The sequence below is a fragment of the Pan troglodytes genome, chromosome 16 (genome assembly GCF_028858775.2).
Source record: "Pan troglodytes isolate AG18354 chromosome 16, NHGRI_mPanTro3-v2.0_pri, whole genome shotgun sequence".
Taxonomy (NCBI): Eukaryota; Metazoa; Chordata; class Mammalia; order Primates; family Hominidae; genus Pan; species Pan troglodytes.
In genome coordinates, this window is record NC_072414.2 from 37,740,158 (window position 1) to 37,755,240 (window position 15,083).

Genomic DNA, 15,083 nt, shown 5'->3' on the forward strand with positions numbered 1-15,083 from the left:
CTGTCATTAACTATTTTGGTAAGAAGACAAGGAAATAGATAGGAATCAAAATGTTTGAAGATGTATTATTATTCTTACTTAGATTATCCTACAAAGAGCTTTTCCATGCAAATGAGAAAACATTCAATTTGAAATTCTTCCTAGAAACTAGATTGATTTGCAAATGTTTGACACATTAATAATTTCATAAGTAAATAGAGTTATAATTTAAGGCATGATTCAGCATTTCTCAAAAAAAAAAAAAGAATCAGTAGTATATTGATTCTTTTTTGGTGATCTCTTTAACAGTGGTGTAATTATTCTGGAGGCTCTTTTCCACCCTCACTTCCTCCTTTCTTTCACTTTGATTCACCAACCTTGCCAGGTTACTCATGATTGTAAAGAAATGCAATGGCAGAGATAGTTGTTTCCTCCAGTTTATATAACCATTTCCCTCTCCTTGGCTAATACCAGCTGGACAAAACTTGTTTTTTGGGAGGAGTGGGGTGATTTATTCATACTTCTCCCCCTTGGATTTTGTTATGTGTGCTTTTCATTTCACTACCAATTTTCCCGTAAGATTACTGTAAATAGTGGCTGGCCTGGCTCCTGGTAAGCTCCTTTTTTGCCTGTTTGCTACTGTATCTGCAGTGCTGTGAGCGGTGCCTAGTCCACAGTGACTGCTTAACAGTCCCTTCCCGACTCAGTGGGTGGGCCTTCTTACCTGTCAGCCCCTCCACTCTGTCTCCTCAGCTCTCATGCCCAGCACAACCCGCATCCATCCCTACTTCCAGGCTGGGCTCACACTGTTTTCCCCACCAAACCTGATTCCCTCCTCTTCTCTGTCTAACCAAATTCCACCCATATGACTGCACTTGAGTTCCGTGTCCTCCATGATGGCTTCTGAGATGACGCTCATCCACAAAGCCTAGGAGTTTGTAGTCTGACTGTATCTCACTATAACTTGCTCGGTTTTGTTTGGTTCTTTCAGGATTTCATGAGAAATAGTGTTTGTTCTCAGTTCTCATGGAGTTTGGGCCTACGTGAACAGCCTAGGCCCTATGGCAGACTCTTGAATGGCCAGCGTCGTCTCTCAAGAGCTTGGCATTGCACAGATGCTTGCATTGGACGTCGGTTAAGTGCTCACTGCTGACTGTTCTCAAGTAGAGGAGGATTATAGATCAAACTAAAAAATGTACCGTTGACAGTTCTTTGTCCTCAGTACTGCAGAGAGTGATGCCTGCTTAGCTTTGAACCCCGCATTTATTTTGATCATGACTTCAGGAGGTCAGTCAGGTCAAAACATGGCAGTCATTTCCTGTCTCATTTTTCCCAAGCAGCTGCTCATCTTTCTGGATAGCTCAGCAACCTCTACAGAGAAGCCATGTTCTTAATGTGTGAGTCTTTCCTGGTGTCCTGTGTCCTAGCTCCAGCCTAGTTGTCTCTTTCTGCCTCAGGTTGCCTTTGTCTTTCCCACACTCTTCCCAACCGTAATATATCATCATGTTTTTTAAAGGTACATTTTTTAGTTTGGTCTCTAATCTTCCTCTACTTGAGAACAGTAACCCTCTATTAAAAAATGACTTCATAATTTGTACTTTTCACTGTCAGACTGATCTTCCCTTCATTTAGTTCAAATTACTGAGCTTCTATTGTGTTGAGCTACTCTTTTACCCTTAAGTTTCAAAAATGCCCTTTTCTGTCAAATCTTATTTAGGCGGGTTAACAGAAGAATATGACTATACATAGACTGTTGACACCCAAACAGGATCCTTGAAATAGATGACCTTGGATATGGGCTTTGAGATAATTAGCAAAAAGAGAATTGACAGAAACCAACTGCTTCCAAGATAGCACAGGGTCACAATCAAAAGAAGGGCAGCAGAAATTGAATAGACAAGCTGATCAAAGACAAAAACTTACCAAGTGACCTGGATTTTTAAAGAAAATCATTGGGGCACCTGTTATTCATTCAATAGTAGTTCCACGGGTGTGTATTGAGCAACTACTGTATTATTTGCACTATTCTAGGTGCTGGTAATACAGCAAAATGAGACAGGGTCACTCACATGCTCTAGTCTAGTGGGTAAGTGTCAGGGTAGGAGTAATGGTAGGACACATGAAAATGCATTGTTCTTGGGAGGGAGGGTGGCAAATCTAGTTTTGGATTCATGTGTCTGATACTTGGTACTTGTATATCCCAGTAGGACTGCTCAGTAGTTGTTGATTTCCCCATTAGAGATGGTTGAGCTGGCACCACATGGACAGCTGCTAGTGATCCTGCAGAAGGGATGGCACCTTGGACCCTTAGATGAGCTCACAGAGCATATGAATGACACCGTGTTTATTCCCACAATTCTTCCGTGGTATCTTCTCTTCAATAATGCTCATGGAAGGGGATGGGAGATTCTGTGAGCATCCAAGCCCTTGGCCACAGCACCCTCCTCTCAGAAGCAGAAATCATGAAGGAGATGCCTGTTTCCTGTAACCCAGGTTATGAAGGCAATTAAAATGTTCCATGGCTTATTTCCTGCCTTTCCATACCACTTTGCAGATTGACATCTGAAATGGTCTCCAACCTGGCAGCTGTCTTCTAATTATCTAAAATGAAAGAAAGGAGAAATGTTTGTATTTCTTAGGAAAAGAATGCACACTGCTTCTTAAAAAAGCAAAGACATCAAGGGAAAACAGATTCATTGCTTTGGTAAATTTAAAACGATAATTTTTTTTCCTTGTTACCGAATCACAAAGTCATCACAGAAAATTCGGGCAATACAGATAAGGAAAGTACAATAAAAATCACCTGTGATTACACCATCCTGACATAACTGTTAGCAACATTTTGGCTTTCCAATTTTTTTCTATGAACATATTGAGACATATTTTATAATAGTATGTTTATACTAAGCATACTATTCTGTAATCTTTCTTCGTTTAATAGTTGTAGTCAGTATGTTTTGTTTCATCAGTTTGGAGGTACAAATGAATTAACAATACTTTTAAAATTGAAGTTAAATTAATTTGTGGCTCTAATACATAAGAATATCTCTCTTTCATTTCTTCTATCTATCTATCTATCATCTATCTATCTATCTATCTATCTATCTATCTATCATCTATGTATCTATCTATCATCTATCTACCTATCTATCTATCATCCCAAGGGTATTTACTTAACTTTAGGAGTCAGTCTTTGTCACTGTCCTGCCATGGAGAAAGGACCAGAAAACCTGTGCAGTCAGTGGAACAGCTCCATTATCTTGGCCATTGTTGCTCTTGTTGCCACATGGTATTGCTCCATTGTTGTTTTCTGACCACTACCAAAAGACTTGCAGTAATGCGGACACACTTGTCATGGACGCTGGTGGTCCTGCAGCCTGGCATAGTTATGGTCCACTGAGGTAAGTGTTTTTTGGACTAATGCACCTGTCAGCTCAAGAATAATTTCTCCGGATGCTGTTGGAGGGGAAAGAGGAAGATGTTTTACCTATATCATCACATTCAACTGGGTTGTACCATAGGTGCAGGCTCCTACACACACACACACACACACACACACACACACAGACACAGAGTTGCAGGTTGGGTTATTTAGAAGAAGATAGTAAGATGGAGTTCAAGGTGTAAGGTGTTTAGTGGGGATCAACACCTGGGAAAGGAAGAGGAAAGAAGCAAGATTGGACAGAGGGAGAAGTTGAATGGCAATTCAGACCTGAAAAAGCCAACATCAACCTCTCAGAACTGTCCTATGTAGGGATGAAATGGCTGAAGCTTTATGTGCCTGACTCTCTCAGTCACTGGATGTGAGCTGTCCCAGGGAAGGACATGATCTTGGGCAAGGTAGCTCTCTGAAGCTGAGGCACACCCTAAAGGAGTTCTCATTTCCTCCCGAGCTGGGCAGCAAGTCCCTCCTTGAAGGGAGATCTGGGTGATGCATCTCTGGTCCACCACAATCCACAGCCTCCTTAGCTCTACTTCATATATTTTGGGGGAGCAGCTCCTCCTGGATACCTGGATCTCTCTCTGATGGAAAACTTAGAAGAGGGAGTTTAGTAGGATGAACTACAGTCTCTGTCGCTGCAGTTGTTCTTGGGGCTGGAATTGATATTCATTGTCTCCCTCCTCCACTGTTCATTCTAGATTCCTCTCAATCTCATGACCAGATCTTCTAGGCTCAGTGGCTTGAACCAGATCCTGAGGGGTCTGAGACGTTGGTAGCCATGCCCTTCTCAGGAAGGATTGTTATATCTGCTCATTTAACTCATAATTGGGCAAGGGAAGGCCCAAAGATGCCCAGATGAATTACTGGGTGTGATTCATTCATATTCTTCCTTGCTCCCGTTGTGTAGCAATAGTCTTACCTTAGTCTCATGAGCAGGGACAGTTACCCTACCAGGATGGTGACTCTTCTTTTTGCCTACTTGCCTTTGAATATAAGGAGCCCAGAGTGTCCAGGAAGTAGCTTATAGTTCAATGGGGCTTTTGCTGCTCCCATGGTAAGTGTCCTCTGTCTGGAGACCAGATTTCTGTATCCCTGTAGAGCACATGCCCTACATGCTCTATAGGGATAGAGATCTGGTCTCCAGAGAGAGGACAGGAAACCCAAATTTCCTAAGTAGGTCATTGGGAGTAATGGTAAGGGGATTCATTCCTATTTCAACACCCTGGTTCCCAGACCCATGTATTCCTTCTACTCGGGAGACAGTGCCACGTAAAGTTCTTTGATTTAATGTCAATATGGCATCCTGGATGATAGATCTCATTCTTTCAGAGATTTGCTTCTGAGATGACACTTCCCCTGTGCCTTCAGTAGGCTTATCAAATACTGTGTCAGGCCTGCAGCTCTGGGTAGTTGTAGAATAGGATATGACAAGTGGAATTTGTGACCACAGACCCACCTCTATACCTGGTGCAGAAGGAATGCCTCACCATGAAACACTAAGTGACCATGTGTCTGGATCTTTCCACCATTAGTTAGGTTCTATCAGAGCTGCCAAAACCTAAGACCGAGTAGGCCCAGCCATTTGTTGTAACATGGAAGTGGTATATCCTGGAATGAGCATGAGCAAGACCAATAGGCATTCCAGCTCTTCCAGATCCCTGTAGCATGCCAGGAGATGGTTTTCAAATGGTATCTAATTTTCCGGGGTAGATGACATGGCCTAGTTCTGGAACCCAAGCTTGTGGCATCTACCACTGCTGTAACAAGAGTCCGTCCTCAGTTTGTATCACAACTCTAATCTTACCCCTAACCTCAGGGGCAGATGGCATAACTTTGCTCTTCAATCCCAGGGGCCTGTACTGTGATTCTTCCAGTGGAGCTTGCCACTCACTCCACAAGATGTCTTGCCCACCCTTGATACCTCCATGACCACAAGGTCTGTGGGATCCTATGGCCTATGTGGCAGGGCTGCTTTCACTGTAGCTTGCGTCTGCTGCAGAACTCCTTCCTGCCGTGGGCTCCACCCAAGCTGGCTGCTCTTTGGTCACCAGATATAGGGGTTGGAACAATATTCCTTATTCCTGGGTGTATGGAATTTTCCAATCGAACTTTTTACAATGGCGGAAATATCCTATACCCACGTTGTTAATGCGGTAGCCATTAGCGACTTGTGGCTATTAAGCAATGTGGTTAGTACAAGTGAGGAACTAAAATTTAAATTTAAATTTAAACTTGCATAGCTGCATGTGGCCAATGGCTACTGAACTGGACATTGTAGATGTAGAATATGCTGCCTTCAGAACCCAAAAAAGCTCATCAGGTGTTGTGCTTCCTTCTTTGTGGTAGAAAGTACAAGAGGCAATAACTTATTTTTAACTTTAGGGAAGGGATGCCCCAACACGTCCTTGATCTCTATTCTCTTAAACTTTTACTAAAGTAGTGGCCTCTGGCTTTATCTCCCAACTTATGGAGTGCATATGTCTTACAAAGTCTAAGTGATAGCTACTTCTTGTGTATGTAATATAATCAGTGTATTATCCATGTGATGGATCAGTGTAATGTGAGATGTCCAGATGGTTCGGATTTTTTGATTTGTAGTATGATAAAGTACAAAGAGTTAATATAGTCCTGGGGGAATATAGTAAATAATGTCCATCTTACACAAATGCAAATTGTTAATGATTCTTTCTATTAATTCAATCACCAAATCAATAGCCCCAGACCATGTATATGATGCTGTGTTAATTTGCTCTAGTAGATACCATATCTGACATAGTGGCTCCAGTTGGGCTACTATTGGATCAAGCTTGTGACAGTTTACATCACAGATTAGCAAATTATAGCTTTTGCTGCCTGTTTTTGTAAATAAAGTTTTATTGGAACACACAGCCATGTTAATTTGCTTGTATACTGTCTGTGGCTACTTTCACACTATAGTGGGAGAGTTAAATTGTTGTGACAGAGCCTGTATAGGCCATAAAACCTGAAATATTTACTGTCTCTTTATAGAAAAATTTGCCAACTCCTGGTTTACATCGATTGTTCAGGATCCATGTAGTTTTTGTAGGGGCCAGAGTGGTGAATTAAGAAGAGTCATTCTCAGTAAACTATCGCAAGGACAAAAAACCAAACACCGCATGTTCTCACTCATAGATGGGAATTGAACAATGAGAACACATGGACACAGGAAGGGGAACGTCACACTCTGGGGGCTGTTGTGGGGTGAAGGGAGGGGGGAGGGATAGCATTAGGAGATATACCTAATGCTAAATGACGAGTTAATGGGTGCAGCACACCAGCATGGCACATGTATACATATGTAACTAACCTGCACATTGTGCACATGTACCCTAAAACTTAAAGTATAATAATAATAATAATAATAATAATAATAATAATAAAAGAAGAGATATTATGGGGGCAACTACTCTTTGATTCTTTAGATCTTTAAGAGTAGTCTAGACTGGGTGCAGTGGCTCACACTTATAATCCCAGCACTTTGGGAGGCTGATCACTTGAGGTGGAGGATCACTTGAGCCCAGGAGTTTGAGACCAGCCTGGGCAACATAGGGAGACCTTGTTTCTACAAAACAAAAAACAAAAAAATTAGCCAGGTGTGGTGGCACACGCCTGTAGTTTTAGCTACTTGGGAGGCAGAGGTGGGAAGATCGTTTGAGCCCAGGAGTTCGAGGTTGCAGTGAACTATGACCATGCTATTGCACTTCAGCCTGGGTGACAGAGTGAGTGAGACTCTATGTTAAAAAAAAAAAAAAAAAAAGTAGCTTTAATTTTCACCTTCCCTGCACAACACCTCTCCTCTTCTGTATTCTGATGTATGCAACTGCTAACTATACATCTGTACATTTGGCACTGGGGAAATGACCATCAGGTTAATCTGTGGGCCTAGTGGATCCACTCTAGGCCAGACTTTGGCTTTGTTTCCATATATACCTGTCATCCATATGTCCCCACTCTAACAGGGGTTCATGGTAACACTCCAGATCTCCAGGTATCAGCTCAGGTCTTCAAACCTTATGTCTCATAGTCCTGCCTATTCTCCTTCCCCCAGTGTGGTTTAACCCCAATAAGTGGCAACAGGTCCCTTTGGAGGAAGGATCAAGCAATCATTATAGTTAGTGTATACGTGCTGTGCTATCCGGGCAGCCTCTTTAGTCAATGAGTTCTAGATCTGAAGACTTGTTCAGGTATGGGAACTGCATAAGATACCATGCCTTTTTTGGGGTGACGAGGTGACCCTAGTCTTCTAGTTATTCATCTTTTATTTTTTTCTGCTGCTACAAACTCAGTGGTACTCATCTATTTTGCCTCTAAGGATTCAGCATTCTACTAACCATCCATATAACTCTCTACAGTTCAGGCTTCTTGGCTGCCTTGCCAACTTTGCCATTAACTGGTTACCATTACTATAATCCTCTATTTTTAAGCTGTTAACCACTACCATTTGTCCTCTATTGTTTTGGGGTCCCATCATCTCCATTGCTAGTAGGGAGCCAAGTTCCATAATAGCCTCTCCTACCATCACCTCTGGCCTACAGAGGAGCATCACAACGGCATGTTAGTACTGGTACCCCTCTCACCAGCACATTTCCCAGCACATAGCCTTGGTAAATGGTGTGTCCTGTGGGTCTTTCAATGCAATGTAATCACTAAGCGTGGCTTCTGGCCATACATAGTATCTCCATTTCAGCTAACCACTTCCATGAGTCTTTAAATCTCTTCCTCTACCATTTGCCATGGCATTCCCAGCATTACAACTTTGATCAGGGAGCACAATCATTTTCCTCATGTTTCCAGGAGCCATTTTCATAGCAAGCTTGTACCATCTCTTGGGGTCCTTGCCAAGGTGTTAAATTCTGTTTCTTGGGAGACCCAACTTCAAGTGAATGAACACTTCCCTATTTTAAGTTTATGTTTCAGTCATCTTGATTAAGCACCATCAGAATCCAGTCACAAATGTACTACCCTGGTACATGCTGGTATGTGATAGAACATGCTGGCTAAATTTGCAGCTCTTTGGGGGTATAACCCCTTTCCTTCATTATTAGGCCCAGTATATTCTCAGCTGGGTAATGCTGTGATTTAACTATAGTTATAGGCCTAAAGGCCAGGAGGGGTGGTGGGGCAAATCTTATAGCATTGCTGGGAAGAGGTCTTTGGGTTGTCTTCCAGAATGAGGTGGAAAGGGAAGTGCTAGCATTTAGTAGGGAAGGTGGGTTATTTTTACAGGCTCAGAAAATTTAGAGGAGTCTATGGAGTCAATATGTTCTGGACATCCTTCCAGATGTCTCTATGGCATGTCAGGTCCTAGGTTTTCTCAAGTAGGACCCTGAGCTTGACATAACAAATCTGCATTTGTTGGGCAAGTTTAGTTACTTGGACCATTAAACCCTGGCCTTAATCCTTGTTCTCTGTCCTTGCACTGCAGGAGATAAGGACTTTTTATGTTACCAAAGAGGTCCTCTGGCTTTTGCTTTTCCTTCTTTTTTTTTTTTGAGACGGAGTCTTGCTGTGTCACCCAGGCTGGAGTGCAGTGCGATCTCGGCTCACTGCAAGTCCGCCTCCCGGGTTCACACCATTCTCCTGCCTCAGCCTCCCAAGTAGCTAGGACTATAGGTACCCACCACCACGCCTGGCTAATGTTTTGTATTTTTAGTAGAGACAGGGTTTTGCCGTGTTAGCCAGGATGGTCTCGATCTCTTGACCTCATGATCCACCCGCCTCGGCCTCCCAAAGTGCTGGGATTACAGGTGTGAGCCACCATGGCCAGCCTCCTCTGGCTTTTATACTTGGTTTCCAATTGCTTGTTAATTTCTTTTAGCATCTAGTTTATTTCTGAGGAGCATCAGTGCACCTTGGTAATAACCACCTAATCTCATTTTTCTTGTAGTTATTTTTGTCTTTCATGATATATTGCACCAATGGATGGTAGGAGGCAATTTGTACATTGTCTTTCTTTTTATTAAACATCAAGTTAATTTTATAATTACTTTTGTGGATTGGTCTTCCCTGCTTTGTGAGTTCTCAAGGGCAAGGTCAGATCACATTCAATTTTGTATAAATGTCTTTTAAATAAGTGCATGAGATATTTTGTGGGCAGGTGGTTTTTGGAGGTCTCTTAAATTTTATCATGGATTACTATCTCTACTACCTATAAGTAGGAGTAGCTTAACATCTATTATAAAAGTTCTATAAAAGCATTAATAAAAAGAATTCTGCATTTTTTGTTCTCAAATCAAATTAGATTTGGACCCACAATATTATCATTTACTGGACTCTTCAAGATAATAAAAGTCAGTCTCAACCTGGATGAAAGTTGAAGTCTTCTAGAATGTTCTAAGTCACTCAAAAGATAATGCTTTTTAATATAAAGACTAAAATAGATTTTGAGATGTTAATGCCATGTGGTTTCTCTGTAGTATGACTTTTAAATAATAGCGATTGCTAATATGAAAAAAGTATCTAGTATGTGCCAGGCACTTGGGAAGTGTATTAACTCATTTAATCCTCATAACAATCCCATGAAGAGATTACTGTCACTATTTCCATTTTTTAATGAGGAAATTGAGGCACAGAAAATTCATAGTTTCCCCAAGGTCACAGTGTAACTCAATAGATTTTGAACTCAGGTGGTTTGTTTCAGAGCTGTACCATGTCTATGCTATATTTTAAACAAAATTATCCAACACATAATAAATAGTTCTCATTAAAAAAATCTAGAGCCTATTAAGAAAAATTTATCAACTCATATAATTTTCAGAAAGTCTACATGGTTTGTGGAATTTTTCTTTTTTTAACATTGTAAAATCCAGATTTAAAACAAACCTCGGTTGGGCACAGTGGCTCATGCCTGTAACCTCAGCATTTTGGGAGGCCGAGGCGGGTGGATCACTTGAGGCCAGGAATTCAGGACCAGCTTGGGCAACATGGTGAAACTCAATCTCTACTAAAAATACAAAAATTAGCCAGGCAGGGTGGCGCATGCCTGTAATCTCAGCTACTAGGGAGGCTGAGGCAGGAGAATCACTTGAATGTGGGAAGTGGAGATTGCAGTGAGCCAAGGTCGCACCATTGCACACCAGCCTGGATGACAGAGTGAGACCTTTTCTCAAAACAACAACAAAAACAAAAAACAGAAAAAACCCCAAACCTCATACAACACAGAAAAATTCTTGTCTCAGTGTGGTGATAGACCTATTGAAGTATCCTTTCAGCCAAAGGCACATCCTTTGTCTCATTGATGTCTTGACTTAAAGACTGAAAGTGATGTGCAGCACCCGGGAGGGATGATGAACCATATCCCTTCCTTTTATTAATGTCCAAACCTGCCCTCAGTGCCTCTGGCCTCTGCACTGGCTCTTTCATGTAATCACACGTATCACTTGGTCACCAAGCTGATCTGTGTTCCACTAACAGGCATTTTGGGATGATAATTAGGACTTAGTGCATGGCCCTTATTCTAACGGGACTGACCCAGCTGTAACATACCATAAATACAGCCCGACAGAAGCCTGAAAATTGGTTCTGGTTGATTGTCTTTACATGGTCCTATGACTCATTGCTTAATTTTTTCCCGATGCTTTTACCATAAAGTTTCTGTAGCCTATAATTTTTGTAAAAAATGTATCTAATTCTTGGTGTTATAAAAGGTTTGTGGTAAGTAATCACATTTATTGGACATCTCAATCCTAGGACTGCATTTATAGTTATTACCCATTTTTAAAAACAGATGTGACAGGCTTAGTTTGTTTGGTGTTTTTATCAATATAAAATATATGGAATACCTATGATGTAAGAAATACATAAATGTAATTCCGTCTGCCTTCCCCTTGTATCAAGTACTTGTTCTGTAAGAGTCTCTTTTAGAAGATTGGTCTCCCTGTTTATCATACTGTGGTCAGATGTAGCACTTTTGATGTAGATCCCAGAGCAGCAATAATGCTGAAAACATTTCCAATCTTTATGTTTTTTCAACATGAGGCAGAATCTTAGCACATGCTCTAGCCAGCTGCTTTCAGCTCTTACCCACCTCTGTGTGTGTCTCCATGAGGCTTACGGACATGATAAACACTGATAATTTGCATTGAATGCCATTGTGGACAGCTACACTCCAGCCACTGTTCTTCCCCATCTAGTTCCACTCTCCAATCCAAAGTTTCATACCATCTTTGAGAAGGTTAGCTCCCCAAAGACAAAGTTATTCTATCACTGTGTCCCCAGGAACCAGAACAGTGCCCGGTATGTGGCAAAGGCTCAGTGATTGTTGAACCAAACGTGGCACATCCACAGAAACATGCTATTTACTTCTTTTTTCATTTTCATAGGGGTCTTGGTTATTATCATTGTCATAGGTTTATTACTTGGAATATCTTTTTAGTTAACTGTATATTTTCTTCTAAAAATAACATGCATTACTTATAGACATTTTGGAAAACAAAACATTTAATAAGAGTGAATACACATAACCTCACACATTAACACTATTTTTGATTTGGTATCATAATTTCTAGATGGTTCGAATACTGTTTTTCACTTGGTATCATGTTGGGAACATTCCCTTTTACCATTAAATAGTCTTCTAGCATAATTTTTAATCGTTGCCTGCAGATTTAATCATGTAGAATATAATTGCTTCCCTTCGTCCTTCCAGATCCGCTGTCCATGTAACTCCAGCCTGTGTACCTGGCTCTTTGCCTCTGGAGGCTGAACTCATGGACAAAATCAAGGAGTTCCTGTGCCTTTCGGCTTCCTCTTGGATTTGGGAAATGGGAAGCCCTGACAGGAGATGGGAGGAGAGGGAGGGAGAAAGGAGATAAAGGGCAGGTATTTTATTTCTTTGACTCTCTCCCTGGCAGGTCACCTCAGGTTGGCTGGGTCTTTCCACCAGGCACTCTACTGGGTTCTCTCCTTCTGACGTCCAGTAACTATTCCTCCCCTCATCCTTTTAGGCTAAGGAGTTTCAGCCAGGATTACTACATTGTCTGTTGTGGTTTTTCCACACGCATCTTTGTAAACACTCTCTTGAATACCCTGTAATGTTATCTCTTCCTGTTGAGAACTTGACTCATCTATACCAGAGTTTAATTTTCTGGGATTGCATCATTATGAATATTATTTCAGTTGAACCTACTTGTACCTAGATCCTGGTGCTTATTTCTGATTTTTTTCAAAGGATAACTTCTACAAATAGAATTACTTGGTCAAAAATTAAAAGAAAATTACGGATCCAAATTGCCTGTCAATGTGAAATACTTACTGTAGGTAGTTACTTGCTATTTGTTTTGGAAAGTCCAGCATCTAAATCTCATTCTTGTTGTGGGTGTCCCTTAAAGTTTTAATATTGTTGATAAGCCAGGCCCTGTCTCATGTTAGAAATGAAGGACGCAGATATTTTCTCCTTCTGCTCCTTGGCAACAAAATCTAGGGTACATCAAGCAGGTTTTGCCATTGGATGCTCTATTGGGCCACTTTTTTGCATTGCTATAAAGAAATACCTGAGACTGGAGGTTTAGTTGGCTCACAGTTCTGCAGGCTGTACAAGAAGCATAGTGGCATCTGCTTCTGGGGAGGCCTCAGGAAGCTTCTGATCTTGGTGGAAGGCAAAGGAGGAGCCAAAGCAGGAGCAAGAGAAAGAATGGGGAGGTGCTACACATTTTTAAACAACCAGATCTCACGAGAACTCACTATCGTGAGGACAGTATCAAGAGGATGGTACTAAACCATTCATGAGAAATCCATCCCCATGATCCAATCACTTCTCACCATGCCTCACCTCCAACATTGGGGATGTCAATTCACCATAAGATTTGGACAGGGACACACATCCAAACTATATCAGATGCTCTTGCTCTGGACTTGAATCTGAGAGGGATATAGCTCTGAAGACATGGGGGATACTTAGAGATTACACACAGGGAGGTGGGATGTTGCAAGTGCAGTGGCAGCGGTTACCATGGGAGCAGAAACCACCGCATTGTTGAGCGTTCCATGCAGGCGGCCCAGCTGTTGTCCTGGCTGAATATGCCCTTGCTTTGCGACCAAAGCTCTCATGGTTCCTATCTATGCTCTAAGACTGGTTCTTCAGTTCCTCATCACTTCTTTATGAACTGACCCTTTGGTCATTATGAAATGCCCCTCTTTATTTTTCAAAATACTCTTTGTTCTGAAGTTGACTTTGTCGGATATTAATATAGCCTCTCTAGCCTTCTATGCTTAATGTTTTCATGGCATGTTTTTTCCATCTTCTTTTAAATGATCTGTATTTTTATATTTAAAGTAGATTTCTTAAGATCTACTCTGTTGGCAAATTTCAAGTATACAGACAATGTTGTGAACTATAGTCATATTGCTGTATATTATTCATCTTGCATAGCTGAAACTTTGTGGATCTTAAATGTTTTCACTACCTGCACACACACACAAACACAAGAATGGTTTTATGTGATATATATGTTAATTAGCCTGATTGTGATGATTTTACGATGTATACATATATCAAAACATTAAGTTGTGCACCTTAAATGTATAGAATTTTTATTTCCAATTATATCTCAATAATGCTGGAAAAATGGATTTCTTGTTATTCTCTCATGGCTGGAAGCAGGAGGTTGTCTTCCTGTCACTTTTATGAACTGCTTTGCTCCTCCTTGTAAGTTTCTTATCTGTTTCATCAGCTAGAATTCATTTCTATGGTTTGCAGTCAAGAAACTTGACTGGTACAATATTGGTACTGGGAGAAGATGGTAAGTAACAGATCATCAGGGAAAATTGGGGAATCTAGGCTTGGTAACTGGGGAAAAAGATGGTAAATCCCTTTGTATTAGGGAATGGTCTTCTGGTAGCACAGGGCATGCAGTGGTGAAACAATCTCTTGTGATCACCTGGAATTAAGAGCTCATTAAATGCAAAGTTTTGAGAAGTCGAATCGCTTTGGGATGGAGGAGTATGAAAAGGGTGAACATTTAAAATATTGTGGAATGGTCTGACATAGCCAGACCTCACGGGAAGGGAGACAGTAGGATAAATATCACAGCCTTCTGCTCCAGCCCCTCTGGGACTGTCATGTTAGGGCTCCCACTTTTCCTGATTTGTTATATTTTGAGTACTTTCTGATTGTGTAATGTACACAATAAATTTCATGTTGTAGATACTGGATTTTGTTAATTTCTTTTGATGAGTCATGTTTCTTTCCTTTTAGCACACAATTAACCTGGTTAAATATGAGCTCCAAACTATTTTTGGTTTTTAACCAGTTCCAAACTCTCTTTAGGTTCTTTACCTCTAGCTGAGGTGCTTTGAGTCTGCTCCATGCATGTGTGATTCAGGAGCCAGCCAGAGATGTGGGCAGGCAGAATTTGGGTATCCCCCTCCTGGCTATTTTTCCTCCCAAATTTCCCTTTTCTTCAGTGACTGCGGTTGCCCTGGACTCAGTACTCAGATTTCTAAGGCCAGAAAAAATGTGTTTATTTTTCACTGTACCTGCTGTTCCGTGCAAGCTAACTGAACCTACCCCCAGGCTAGAAGCAGCAGCATGGAGTACCTACTCCATGTAATGTCTTCCCTGGTGCATGGACTCCTCCCTAGACTCTACCTGCCTTCCATCACCCTCTTGTGCCTCCATGTAGCTGCTTCTTATAATGTGTCC

At 41.3% G+C, this 15,083-nt stretch overlaps 1 long non-coding RNA gene across 1 annotated transcript; it reads right to left on the reverse strand.

The window, feature by feature from the left end:
* Positions 1-1,943: 1,943 nt before the first annotated feature.
* Positions 1,944-13,496, reverse strand: LOC112205591 (uncharacterized). Its single transcript, XR_002939620.2, has 2 exons — positions 13,212-13,496; positions 1,944-3,435 (listed from the first exon to the last, which is right to left on the reverse strand). It is a non-coding gene; the product is annotated as an uncharacterized LOC112205591 (long non-coding RNA).
* Between the last annotated feature and the right edge of the window lie 1,587 nt (positions 13,497-15,083).